At 33.7% G+C, this 15571-nt stretch overlaps 1 pseudogene; it reads right to left on the reverse strand.

The window, feature by feature from the left end:
- Window positions 1-1619: 1619 nt before the first annotated feature.
- Window positions 1620-2476, reverse strand: LOC107515603 (annotated as a pseudogene).
- Between the last annotated feature and the right edge of the window lie 13095 nt (window positions 2477-15571).

Here is a 15571-nt window from a genome sequence, read left to right on the forward strand (position 1 = left end):
ATCTTATGCTAGACTCTAAATCCCAGTGACTGTTTTATAACTACTTATTTGTGCTTCATCCCTTTGCCTTTTCACCCAGCCTTCCAGCCCTCCTCCCTTCTGGCAGTCACCAGTTTGTTCTCTGTATCTGTGAGTCTGCTTTCATTTAGTTTGTTCATTTCTTTTGTTCCTTAGATTCCCGTATGTAAAGTGGAATCATAGGGTATTTATGTTTCTCTGTCTGCTTATTTTACTCAGCATAATACCCTCTCAGTCCATCCATGTTGTTGCAAATGGTCAGATTTCATTTTTTAATAGCCGAGTAATATTGCATCGTATATATGAACCATAACTTCTTCTGTTGATGGGCACTAAGGTCGCTTCCATGTCTTGGCTATTGTGAATAGGGATAGTTTTTGTCCTGGAAAAAACAGTTGGAGAAATGTGCTCTCCTTTTATATATTCTGAAAAAAATAAGTGCAAAGCTGGTATTTATTTTTAACTCAAATATTCGTAAAATTCCTCAGTGTATCATCTGGATCCAGAGTTTTTATTGTTGGAGGGTTTTAAATTATGAATTCAATGTATTTATTAAAAATAAGATTATCAAGATTTTCTATTTATTTTTGGGTCGGTTTTATTAACTTGTGTCTGTCAAGGGATCTAAATATTTAATTTGTCAATTTTATTGACAAAATTGTTCATAATATTTTCTTATTCTTTTAATGTCTGTTCAACATGTAGCAAGGTTTCTTCTTTCATCCTTGTTATTGGTAAATTAGAGCCTTTTAAAATTTTTTTCTTGATCAGTCTTGCTAGAGATGTATCAATTTTATTTATTTTTTCAAAGAATCAGCTTTTAGTTTCATCGATATTTTTCTATTATTTTTCTAATTTACCAACATTCTCTTTTTATTGCCTTTTATTTACTTTTCACTTAATATGCTTTTTAAAATTACTTTTTAAAGTGGAATATTAGACTATTACTTTTAAACTTATTTTCTTCTCTAATATAAATCTTTAAAGGCTTAAATGATTACCCCTTAAGCTCCAATATAAATATATCACACAAATTTTGATATACCATGTTTTCATTTTCATTCATTTCCCAATGTTTTTAAATTGCCCTTGAGATTTCTTCTCTGGCTCAAGGGTTCTATTGAAATATATTAATTGATTTTCAATTATTTAAGGATTTTCCTATATCGTTGTTATTGATTTCTAGTTTTATCACATTATGATCAGAAAACATATATTTGATTTCACCTCTTTTAAATTTATTGAGTTTTTTTTTATTGCTCAGGGTATGATATATCTTCATGAATGTTGTATATGCACTTGAATTTCTGTCCTACAGTTCTTGGGTGAAGTTGGTTGACAGTTTTTTTTTGGGGGGGGGATTTTCTTATTTCCACTTTTACTATTAATTACACAAAGAACAATGTTGAAATCACAAATCGTAATTGTAAATTTTTCTACTTCTTTCAGTTCTCTCATTTTTTTCCTTTATTTATTTAGAATCTGTTTTGATGTGCGGACATATTTGTTTTTTCATAATTCCTAATGAATTAATAATTTTAATATAAAAAGTATCTTGCTAGTAATATCTTTTTGCTAAATTCTAGTCTACCTGAGTTTTAGTTTGTTCTGAATAGTGTTTGTATGAGATATATCTTTTTATTCCGTGAGCAGTCATCTGATTTATAAAACAATGCAACAAATTTTAAAATGCTACAAAAAGATCATTTTCCAAACATCAAAAAGTGAGTATATTTAACCATACTCAGTGCACACAGAGCAGATGTGTAAGTGGAATAATAATTCATGCTGTAGCATGTTTAATAAACTGGCTACAACAACAAAAAAGTTGTTTGACAGAAAGCAGAGGAACTTTGTCTTTTAAGAATCGGAACCAAGGGCCTCCATTATCATTTGACACCCGCTCAATGTTGTACCTGTGGTTAGACATGTACACGATGAGAACCCCAGGGATCTTCCTGATTCTTCATTGAAGATCGTTGTCAACCTTGACAGCAATGTGACACTTGTAGTGAGCTATTCTCTCTCGTGATCACTCATCTGCTTAGGTTCCTCTGTGTGTGCATGGTTGTCATTCAAATCTTGGAGCCTTGGCAATCCTTAGAGCCACTCGATACTTCTGCCCCAATATCTCAATTTCAGCCATAACAGAGTCAGTTACACAAAGGACATGCTTGACATACAGACAGTTCATCATTGACGGCACTAAATCCAGTTTGGCTTTAATGGAAAAGCTGATAAAATTGGTGTCCATCAGGATGTGGTAAGGTGGGCCCAGCTGTATTATAATGGAAGAATAAGCGAGAAGGGTTTTGGGGGCTGGACTTCTCTTTCCTTGAGTGCACTGGGATCTTCCTTTCTTTTTAGGTTTTAATCTATTCTTCTCTTTAAGTCTCTGATCTCTGAGACTGCATTCCTTCATGGTCGCATACTTCCTCGTCTACTTTTGCTACCCCATGTTCACACCACACCCTTTTTTCCTTCCATGTTATTTCTCTCAAAATATTTTTACTTATGTGTGTCTTTCTTTAACAGGTCTTATAGGTTAAATGTATTTAACCTGCGTGTCTTCACATTTGTTTTTTTTTTTTTTGTAGACTATATATAGTTTGCACTTTTTTTATTTATATAATCTGACCATTTCTGCCACTGAATTGGAGTGTTTAGACAATTATGTTTGTCTAATTAATTAAGTAGCAATGCCTTTGGATTATAATCTATCATCCTGCTGCATGTTTTATTTTCCTATCTGTTTTTATTATTCTTTTTTTCTCTTTCCCCTTTCTTATTTTGGGTTGCAAATTTTCAGGATTGAATTTTATCTTTATTTTTGGCTTATTAGCTATATCTTTTTATTTTATTTTATAGTGATTTTCAGCTTTTAACTATATATATTCAATTGATCACCCTCTACCTTGATACCGATTTACACGAATACCCTATTATCATTCATTTTAAGAACTTTATATTGATAGTTTTTTTCTTATTCTTCCATCTATTTTTTGTCTTACTGTTTGCATACATTTATTTATACATATATTATAATCTCCATAATGCATTGCTTTAAATGGTCTATTTTAAAATGTGTTTTAAATGAGACAAAAATGTCTTTTTTAGTTACTCACATATTTACTATTTCTGACACTCCTCATGCCTTGGCATGGATATGAATTTCCATCTGCTGTCATTCTGTCTGAAAAACTCCCTTTAACATTTCTTGTAATTCAGGAATGCTAGCACAAATTTTCTGTTATTATTTGTGTGCAAATAATTTATTTTGCCTTAATTTTTGAAGGATATTTTTATTGGTATTGAATTTGGACTTCACAGTTTTGTTTTTGTTTTTGTTTTTTCAAATGGGATAAAGATAATTTGATGCGATTCTTATTTTTCTTATATGAAATAGGTCTTTTTCTCTCCAGCATTATTTAAAGATTCTCTTTTAGCTAAATGTTTTCAGAAATTTGATTTTGGTGTGCTTTGAGTCTGATTTTATTTCTTCTATGTGGGCTTTAATACGCTTCCTTTAATCATTGTAAATTTGGGGAAACTTTCGACTTTATTTTTTCCAATATAATTTCTGCGTCTCCTTCTCCTTTTCTTCTGGCCCTCCAACTGCATGAGGGGTACACTGCTTGATTTTCTTCCATATGTCACTCTTTTTCTGTCTATTACATTTTAGCCTTCCCCCGCCCCGCCCTCAAATTCTTTGTGCTTAAGTTTGGATAGTTTTTCTGTTAGTCTCTACTTATTTTTTTCTGTAATATCTAATTTGGTTTTAAATCTATTTAGTGAATTTTTCTTTCGGGTATTGCATTTTTTTTTTTTTTTTTTGTATTTAGAAGTTCCATTTGGTTTATTTTTTTTTTTTACATTTTGAATTTCTTTTCTCATGTTTATATTTTCCTTTCAGCCAACTTATAATGCCTATCATAATGATTTGTCCACTACTTCCATCATCTCTGTGATTTCTGGATCCGTCACATCACTCACTTTAATCCAGACTATGAATCGCATTTTGCCACATTTTATCTCTTGCCATGTTTTATTTAATGTAGAATATTCTGCATATTTTGTTGTCAAGAATTTAGACTTTGCCATATTACTTTAAGAGTGTAAAGTTGTTTTGGCAGCCAGTTAATTTACTTGAGGTTTAATTTGTGTCTTTAGAGGCTGGCTTTTAAGCTTTAGGGAGCATCTAGAGTAAAATTTACCCTAAGGCATGATCATTTGGGGATCTCTGCTGAGTATCCTGTGATTCCACAAGTCCTTTCCTCTCTCGCTTTCTAGATCTTGAACCCTGTGTAAACAGGGTTTTGTTTGGTTTATAGCTCTCAGGTAGTTGTTCTTTTGTTCCTCTGTCTCTTGGAGTCTCATCTCACAAACATGCAGATTAGTGAGTAGCTAAAGACCCCGGAGGAACCTTATACAGATTTCCAGAGCTCTGTCTCTATACATACTTTCTGGGTTTTTTGCTCCTCAAATTCCAGCCATGTCCATTTTCCTCCCCCTCCATCTCTATCCCCTCAACTTAGACAACCAGGTTCTGGTTTTGTTTCCTGTACCAGAGTCCAGAAATTGCCTTTAGGCAGAAAACTGGAGAACTGCAGGAATCATCTCATTGTTTTCCCTTTTTCAGGCATCAGGAATCTGTGCTGCCTGGTTTACAATCGCTGGACTCATACATTTTTTTCCAGTTTTTTATTTCTTTGCAGTCGTTTATAGTTATACACAGTAGGAGAGAAAGCCTTAGAGCAATGGAGAAAGCCATCTCCTCATCTTGGTTTTTATTTCTTTGCTATTTTAAAAAAATTATTAAAATATAGTTAACATACAATATTGTATTAGTTTCAGGTGTAAACATAGTTATTCAACATTTATATACCTAACAGAGTGGTTCACTGCAATGTGTAGTAACCATCTGTCACCATACAAAGTTATTACTTTGTATTATGTTATTACTTTGTATTGACTATATTGTCTACTCTGCAAATTACATCCTCGTGACTTATTTTATAATTGGAAGTTTATGTCTCCTATTTCCCTTCATCTTTTTTCACACTTCCCCCACTGCAAAATTTTTATTGATGTCATACACAAAAAATGCGAAGACCTAAACAATAAGCTAACAGTGAAGAATTTTTTGAAAGGGTAATAGTGTCAGACCTGTATTATAGAGAGAGAACAGGAAGGTACATGTAGATGGTATTTTAACAAGGGAAAGGAGAAATCTTTTTTCCAGCTTCTCTGAGATATTACTGACATAGAACGTGTGTAAGTTTAAGGTGTACGACACGATGGTTTGATACACATATATATTGCAAAATGATTACCACACCAAGGTTAAACACCCCCATCCCCTCACAATTACTTGTGTGAGTGTGTGTAATGATAACATCTAAGATTTACTCTCAACAGCTTTGAAGTCTATAATACCATATTGTTAACTATAATCACCAGACTGCACATTAGATCCCCATAATTAATTCATCTTATAACAGAGACTGTACCCTTTGACTGACATTCGCCCCATTTACCTTACTCCCTAGCCACTGGCAACCAACACTCTATGCTCAGTTTCTAAGAGGTCAGCTTTTTTAGATTCTATTTGTAAATGAAAACATACAGTATTTGTTTTTTCTCTGACTTATTTCACTTAGCATAATATCGTCAGGGTCCATCCACTGTTGCCATGAAAGACAGAATTTCCTTCTTTTTTATGACTGAGTATTTTCATATATATAACATTTTCTTTATCACTGATCTTTTCATGGACACAAGTTGTTTCCACATCTTGGCTATTATGAGTAATGCTGCAATGAACATGGGCATCCAGATATCTCTTCAAGATGATGTTTTTACTTCCTTTGGAAAGATAACCAGAAGTGAGATTGCTAGATCACATGGCAGTTCTATTTTTAATGTTTTGGGAAATCTTCATACTGTTTTCCATAGTGGCTGTACCAATTTATATTTCCATCAACAGTGCACAAGAATTTTAACCGCATGCTTCTTCCTTTCTGGTACTGCCCTCCTTGCCTGATAGCATCTGATAGCATCTGATAGCATCACCTGATTCTGAGATTTCCATTCTTTATCTAGGTGTTTGTAACATAACTATTTTGAGTGCCTAGAACGTGCCACGATCTATCTATGTGCTTAAAATATATTATAATTACATGCTTTTTAATTCTTTATCTATTTGCCTCAAATGAAGTTGTTGTTGTTGTTGTTATTGTTATTATTATTATTTTAGTATTCTCATAAGGGCTATCTAATAGCAAATGGTTGTCTTTATTTAAAAGTAATTTAGGATATAAATTATATATTATCCTCTTTTTAAAAAAAGAAAAATAGAATGTTGGACAGTATGATTGCAGATGCATTGAACTCCATTCATAAGTAGAAATTTTATGTAGTAATTTTAATGTGACCTAAATGACCATCATTTTCTTTCATGTCTCATTCATTTGCTAATTATAGCTATTTTTAGAAAAATGATCTTTGGGTACTTGCAGCCTCTCTTACAACAGATGAAAAATCAGTTAATTTTAAAATTTTAAACAGATCTTTCTTTTTATTGCTTTATTATATGTATGTTATTCTCTCTATATGACATTACACATTTTATCAGGTAGTTGTTCTATGAAGGAAAAGATAGAAAATTTGAAATTATATATAAAGTTTATAATAGAATTATAGTTCTCAATGCATTTTATTTTCAAACCAGCTACAAGTATTTGTCCATGGTGTAGTCTGGGAATAAGTATTCTACTTAAGTGTTCCTTTTTGCTCAATGTAATCTCCACAAGGACTAAACGAGTTATTTTTATTCTATCAAACTCAGTAATTGTATCAGCAAATATTTCATCCCAAATAATCTAATTTATTCTAAGTGTTTTAGATAAAGTTATTCACTTTCTCTCTGTGCGTATCTCCTTCTTTTTCTTTATACATTTATGTTCACTGAATGTTTTACGTAATTTACCAGCCAATGCCTGCGGAGCTCTTTGGGTAATAAATTAAGTTTGTCTTCTAATAGTTATGATTATTTGGCATCCACATAGACAGCCTTCTGTGAAAACTTCAGGAAATAATGTCTTGTAGAACACTTTTCCGTTCTGTGTGTATAATCTGGCATAAAAATAATTTAGAATCTCTATGTTTCAGTTATTTTTCAACAATTTTAAAGTTAACTTTCTAGATTTTTGACTTGTTAGTACTCTATTTACTATACATTTTTGAGGAAATGGCTAAATACTATAGGAACTTGTGATAGATACACTCATTCTGCCCACTACTGTGAAAGCAAAGCCATTTTTATAGGGTGCATTGAGCTGGATGTCATTGTAACAAACGTTTTAAAAGCATTGATTGATTTTTGGCTTCGTGGTGTAGATTGCAAGGACAGCGTAATCAGGGTACCATGATGAATCTGATCAGCACCTCGCACAATCAATATTGCATTTGTTCTGCAAATTGATAAATCACTGCTCTCCATTAACATGTTGTTTTAAAGGTGTTAAAACAACAAGCAGAGTTAAATATGATCTTAAATCAGTCATAGACTATGTATGGGAACTTGGGCAAGTTCTATATCCCTCAGAGCCTCGCTTCCTTTCTCTGTTAAATGGAGGTAATAATTCTGCCTAGAAAGATTAGAGTGAGAGCCAGATTAGGGAATATAAATGTATCAGAGTGCCTGATACGTTATTTGGCAGCTAGTAGGTAGCTCAACAAATAGTAATTACTATTGTCATCATTATTATTTTCTACAATATGATAACTCACATTTATAATAATGATATCTAGCTACTACCGCAGTCCTCTGATCGTGACAAGTTACATTGTACAAATTACAGTGTGGGTAAAAGGTATATGCTATTTTCTTATAATTCGTAGTTTTTAAAAAGTGCTATTCAGTAGATCGTATACAGTTCCGTTTACGCTGCTTTTCTCTGCTCTTTGCTCTCACTTCATCAGCCTCTCTGCTTCCTGCCCTTGGCTGTGTCCCATGGACTTGATGCTCACTGTTGTCGTTTAACTGTCTTGGCTCTTGTTGATGGTCATTCTCATTTCTGAGAAAGATATGCACTCTCAGGACCCGATAAATACTACTCCTCTACTAAGATTCTGCACTACAATCCTCTGTGTGCACCTGGTCCTTTACTAGCACTCACATCTCATGTATTATACTTCATAGGTTATCCCAGTTTTTGCCTCTCATGTGGGCTGTTTCCCTGTTGAGCACACCTGCCTGTTCACGGAAGCTTAGACATCCATTGGAATAGCATTTCCACTTTCCTGGCTATCCAAGTAGCAAATATTCCTCGATGCTCAGGTTACAGTAGTTACCTACTAGTTTTTATGCACCTATTATTTGCCTCCCACCAGAAAGTGCTTCTATTGTGAAGAAAAACTTTGCCAGCTTCAATGAGGAATAAAGTCTATCGTATAGAGCTAACACCAAGGATGCCTGAGTGCTTTTACTACCTCTGTTACTCAGCATTCAAAACGTAGGAACATAAATGTATCCTTCTGAACATTAGTTTCCTGTTTTCTAGAAAGAGATCATACCCATCATAAATGTCTGAAATGGAGTAGGTAATGTTTAACCAAAATTGCTTTCATTTATCAAAAAATTTTAAAACTATAAGCAAGAAACTAACAAAAAAGCTAAGATTTAGTTGTTTCTTACTTCATGTTAGAGCATTACGTTTTATAATGGTAAATTAAAATGTCGATGTAATATTTTCATTCGTATCATAATATAAATTAGAACATAACATAAATTTTAAAATAACAATATATACGAAGAGACTAATAAATTTGCAAACTTGTTTTTCTTTGGGAACATCATATTAGCTACTTAGAGTTAATGAATAGCTCGTTTCTTATTTTATTTACTTATTTATAAAAGCCTGTAAGAAATATAATTGCTAATTTAAAAAAATAAACAGTTATATTCTTAAAAGGTATAACATATAGTTTGCATGTTCAGTGGTCTCTTAAAGTATATTGTTTAACTGTGATATGCCCGGTTATTTTTTTAGCAGCTCACTGAAAGTGCATTATTCCTACACTTTTAGGGGAGGATTTATAGGAAAAAATGGTTCAAAACACCTGTCCCTAGGAGCGAATTCCTTTCGGAGGGCTACTGTAACAAAATACCAAAAGCTAAGTGGCTTAAACTACAGAAATGTATTTTCTCTCCGTTTCGGAGACTAGAAATCCTCGACCGTAGTGTCAGTAGGGCCTTGCTTCTACTGAGAGCACCAGGAAAGCGTCCGTGCCGAGCCATCGCTTTTGGTGGTGCCTTGTCTTGTGGCACCATAACTCCAAATTTCTCTATGTTTTTCCTATGCGCATGTCTGTTTCTGTGTCCAAATTTTCCCCTTTTTTTGAGGACGCCAGTTTCACTGGAATGGGGCCCACACTATGACCTCATTTTAAGTTGGCTACCTCTATAAAGACCCTTTTTCCGAATAAAATTATATTCTGAGGTACTGAAGGATAGATAGGATTCCAACATATGTTGTTTGGAGAGACATCATTCAGCTCATCACAGGAAATCGTATGACTATTGAGAACAAATATTAAATTCTGATGGGATTCCATGCCTTATTTCTAAAAGTCTGCAAGGAATAAACACACTGATTTAAAAAAATAGGAATAAGCAATTTTGCTCTCAAAAGGAACAAGAGGCAGTTTGGTAAACTCAATGATCTCTTAAAACACATTGTTCAATTGGGGTTTTACCCAGTTATTTCTGATTTTATTATTTTGCATAGAAAAAACTAATCCTCAAGCTATAAAAAGTGGGAAATTAATGGTCACTTATTATTGAAGGTAGCATATTTTCCATCTTGTAAAATATTTCTTTAGTATATAAAACTATTTAATAAAATTGGTAAATAAAATATGCATTTTAAAAGTTGGAAAATAAGTTATAGGTTAGTTTTGTCGATTTTCAAGTTCTGATTTCCAATTTAAGAAAAATACTCTAATTGACTTTTAAATGTGGCTGAGAAAAATTCTGAGTGAAATAAAATAGATATATGTGCCTTCGATAGGACCACCTTGAACTGAAGATGCTCTCTATAGGAGAAACGTTCTCTTGGGTTTGGCTAAAAATGTTTGAGTATATATCTAAAAACAAGTATGAAAACCAATTTTCTTATAGTCAATCAGACCTTCATTTCCTCAGTAATGTTCAAAATGTAATTTTGACTATGCTCATACATGGCTACTGGAAAATTAACCTAATTGCCTAAGTTTGCTGATTATTTTGGAACTTTAAGATACAGCAGCAGAAAATTTAAAATGTAATCTTGTGGTGATAATTTTGTCTTTATGAAATATGCCAGATATGAAAGAAGAGTATGTAGATTTAATTTTCTGAATTTTGACCCATCATTTCCTATAGGACTTTCTGAAGTACTGATTATAATCATTTGTCATAAATACCGTTTATTCTGAAAATAGTAAAAGTAATAACATTAGGTTTATGATACTTGACACTTTTTGTAATCAATGGGCCATGAGAATAAAAAACAAGTAAAAATTAGGTGGTCCTCAAGCTTAATAATTATTCCTTAAATAATAAAAAATTAGACCCTTTAGAAATTTAAAAAAAAACTTTATTGAAACGAAGTTTCCAAAGGAAGATACATGTTCTTCATGTACTTCGCAATTATACTATAAAATATATTTTTTCAGAACAACAGTGAAAAAATAAATGCATAATTTACATAAATAAATATATTTATTGCATAGCTTGTTTTTACTTAAAACGTATCTAAACTTTATAGTCATCAGGTTGAGTCAGAGCCTGGTGAAGGGCAGGAGTTTCTGTGAATCAGGAGATTGTTTTGTTTTGATTCTGTCATCAACTAAACTAGTCTTCGGTTATGTCAAAACATTCAGCCTACTGGGACTTAATCTGGTCATCGGTTAAATGGTAGGGTGCCTTCTAATTTTCCTTCCAAATATAAAATTCTGTGAGTCTATTTTCCACTAAAACTGAATGAAGACTAGCAATGGAAATATATAAGGAATACAAATAAATAATATTTGAGCAGATACATACATCTCTACATCTGGACTTAAGCTTTAGTATGAATCTAAAATAATGTTATTTGTTTTATGTTTCTGTGCACATGCGCACACAGGTGTGTGTGTGTTTGCTTGATTAAGAACATCAGGGCCAGTTCTCTTTTGCTTAATAACTTATAATAAGAAGCACTTAATTAAAGTTGCTCTTTGACCTTCTGAGACATTAAGTCAGAATTTTGACATGGATGAAGAGAAGCTACTATTTCCCTCTTTGAGTCATTGGAAGGCTGAGAAGAACTGCACGGCTTGGCTTAAGAAGTGTGGGGTTCATGAGGCCCCTGAAGATGCTGACAGTGACGTTCCAGGATATAGAAAGTGAGGGAGCATCACTGCTCTGTGTGGAAATTCCTCAGAGAGAAGGGTGAAATGCAGAAGCAACAAGTGACTTGAAGACCTCAACCCCAGGTCCACCATAGATGCCACCTCATCCTTTTGAGATGACTGCTTTACATTTTCGAAAGATACGTGAAGGAAGTAGATATTTGCCCTAAGAGATTTTCCCCCCTATATGCTTCGTGTTCAACCAGCTATACTAACATTTTGAAAGTTGTGGAGAACATACAAATTAACGTGTACATTTATATATTTGGAGAATAAGACTGGATTTAACTTTATTTGCCAAAAGAAATCTTGATTTTTTTTAAAACAAGATTTTAACTTCATTTGTTTTGTCAAGAAAGTAACATACAACATAAAAATCTGATTTTTTTTACTCCTAAACTATGTCCGCAAAGCTAATTAAATATTAATATATGCTTATCTTCCTTAAATTTTTTGATTACTTCTAACACATCATTTTTTTGGAGACTACAATGAAATGATTTTTTTCTTTCCCTCACCAAATTAGAAGGGAGCAAAGGTTAGTCCTACGAAGTTAATAAGGAGATTGTTTCTGAAGATATTCTTTTGTTATAAGCATAATATAAGGAATAAAAATTAGTACAACTGACTGTTTCATTACCTGCTGTAATTATTGCATATCTTATGTCGCTGTAAGGATTGCTATTGATTCTCCAGAAGACTGAAATCAATTCCTTGGTTCCATTTTAATATGCTTCAGCCTTAGAACATAGGTGTATCCAAAATTAGGACCAACATGTTCCAGAGGACAAAATCCAAGATCTCGAGGGTTCACCTTATGTTCACGTTTGAAGGTTGATCATCCAGTTGCTTCTGAAAGGTGTTCAGGGACAGAATTTCTACATTAAAATGATGTCCTTCTAATTATAAAAGGTAGTCACACATGCCAAACATAATCATGATTGGATTCCAACCATCAGACAGAACCCGGAAGAACACACCACTTTAGAAATGCTTCATTACGTTGCAGATTTTTATAAACCGAGAACTAGAGGTTTTAATTATTTTTGTTTTTTTTTTCTCTTCCTTCATTATTCCCATTGATCTTGTTTTGCTTGTTTGAATTACTTGCTAACTCTTCTATATAAGTATATGCTTCAGCATTTCCCCAGTAAAAATAGCTTTTAAACCCAAGTGTCTTTCTCCTTCTCTTTTGCGAAATACCATAAAGTCTTTGTACAGTGATATCTTGCTTCTGTATTCTTTTCGATAACCTCTGATGGGGGCCTTGTATGACAGAACATAGAAAACCCATTCGATTGGGTTCCCTCACTTCCTACAGGGATGTGTTAGGAATTTCTTTTCCCTCATTCCAAATACCTTGTTTCTATTTTCAAAATCGGCTCGAAGTTCTTATCTTGATCATTTCCATGTCCTCAATCAATGCATTTGCAATTTTGATATTGCTTTGCATAGAGTTCACTTTCTTCGGGTTCTTGGTCTGGTTTCTTCCCACGCTCCTCTCAAGCTGTAATCAATATCATATTCTAGTGGCCATACATCATGGCCTAAGCCAGTTGATAATCCTAACGAAATTTTCTGCTATTTAAAATCGTGTCCTGAATGCCCACGTACCAGTCATACTCATCTCTATGCCTTAAAGTGACTTTATCACCTTATGTCTACCAAGCCCCCTACCTGGACCCCAATTTTTCTTTAAGATGATCTGTTTAGACCTATGATGATTTCTTGATGCTTTTATTTTTTGGCACATTCAGTATTTTATATTTTATTTAAAATATTGATGTATTGTGCTATATAGTTTTCAAACCAATTAACCTGTGTATGCCCTGTCTCCCTAATGACTTAGCAAACTCCTTGACTACAGAGATTGTGCCATATGACTTCGTCCATTACCTCCTGCTCCTTAATTCCTAGCATGGTTCAGATAACACAGAAGTTAACCAATAAATATTTGTTGAATTATTAGTCTATCTATTTAATGCATTAGCAAATGTTTACTTAGTTCCCTTTCTTTGCCTAATAATACTGTATTTATTTTCTTGCTTAATTACACCATTAGAGGGCTATTTTTTCTCTCAAAACTGGCAAAGTTGAGATAAGTCTTAGAGTAGAGGATCAGATGCATTTTTTATGTTTTCTTTTTAAAGCAGAAACAACCTAGGCCGTTGAGAGCGAGGAGAAGCACTAAATCAGCACCTCTTAGGGAAAGCCGAGGCCCTTGTATTAGAATTACGAACCACAAATGTCAAATTTAGGAGCCGGAGGCTGTAGTTTAAGTACTGTTCTCAGAGCCAGAGGGCTGAAACTGCAAGATGGAAGCAAAACAAATGTAATTCAGGCACGCGTATGGAACAGTGTCAGGTAGAGAGTGAGTATTCCAGGATGGTCAGTAGTTACCATGAAAATCCAGTTCGGAAGTCTCGGTCATGACCGTGTATCGTGGTTGTATATGTAGCTACGAATTAGTTGAACGATGCCAGAATCCATGGGTCTTCCCTGGAAGCAGAGCCAGTGCCTGGTGGTGCTCACCTGCTAAATGCGTTTCTTTTCATTTATTCCGTGGGGTTCAATTATTGCACAAGATGGACCGTGCTCTTATAGGAGAAATGCATTCCACCACAGATTTTTTTTTTTTTTTTTAGTTTTCGGTTGTTATATAAGGAGTCATCCCAGAGAGACTTCATGCTTCCAGTTGGCAGAGAGCTTTGGGAGAGACTTAAGGAAAGGTGCAAGATGAAGGCGAGTCATTGACCTTCACTGATGTGTCTCAGGGTTCCAGGGCAGGAGAGCAGAACGCACAAAGTGTTAAATCTTATGTTTTTCTTTCTTTTTTTTTCTTTTTTCTTTCTTCCTGATGCAGTTTGAAAATTTTAAAAGCTCAATTTGTACAATACTCGGTAACTGTTTATTAAACATCCTGATTATTAATGACTCTTGTTATTTCTGAAGCATTTAGTTGAAAAGACATAATAAACTTTCTCCTGTTTAAATGTGTAACATACTCTAGGAAGTAAATATCCTCCCCCCTTTTTCTTTTTGAAATTCAATTTAGTTTCTAAATTTGCTAAGTGAAATAACTCAACCACATAAATCAAATTAATTTGAAATTCACATCTGATTTTTGAAAACTCTCAGAGTAAACAAAGGATAAACCTCACGCACATAATGAGGTAAAGGATTAAGACAGCCATTTAGTTAATTCAAGCTAGAAAGCTTCTTTCCTGTAACTTCGATGAATATTTTAAGCAAAAGTATTAAAATCTAAATTATCCGGAAACCTGCCTTGGCTTTCATGGAACTTTTCATGGATATAAACACTGACCACATTACTTTTCTAAACATCTTCATTATTTACATTTCAGTATTTGTCACACATTATTGAATTTACAGAGTTCTATTTCCAGATAGAGGGATTAAGGATTATTTTTAAAGTAAGGAAATGCCCACTTGACGATAACAGGTCACGGATGTGATACTTAAGATACGTAAATTTTGGGGCATTATCGACTTTGGACAAGACATTTGTAGAAGAGTTTGGGTTTTAGTCACTTCCTTAAAACTTCTGTACTTCACAAATACACATTGTAAACTAAGAGTGATGATGAACAAATACCAAGTTCACGGCCACTTGGCTCTATCTTTACTATTTAAAGCAAGAGATTTGCAACTCGACATACTTTAGCTTATTATTTTAAGATTATTTTATTGATAAACCACAGTAATTCTCAGAATAGGTTCGTATCAGAATCATATGTGAGATTTTAAAGAAATGTCCACCTCAAGTTCCCACTGCAGCCCCGCTGAGCCTGAAGCTATGGTAAAGTGAGTTTCAGGTAGCCAAGTGTTAGAAATTCTCTCCAGGTGAGCCTGATGGATGATAGAGGTGAGAGCTACTGCCAGACCTCACGTAAGAGTGGTGAATTTTAGTTAAAAGGAGCACACAGACCAAACTTGAAAGTGCATTGAAGTATTTATTTCAGCAAGTATTTAAATTAACGTTTTTTGAGCAGTCTTTACACTGATTATTTTTGTTTTAATTGCCGATGAGAGTCTCTACCCTTTTCACTTTTTATGTCTGTCCTCAGCTTAAACAGCGTGGAACGTCATATAAAAA

Source organism: Rousettus aegyptiacus, unplaced genomic scaffold, assembly GCF_014176215.1.
Source record: "Rousettus aegyptiacus isolate mRouAeg1 unplaced genomic scaffold, mRouAeg1.p scaffold_m13_p_16, whole genome shotgun sequence".
NCBI lineage: Eukaryota > Metazoa > Chordata > Mammalia > Chiroptera > Pteropodidae > Rousettus > Rousettus aegyptiacus.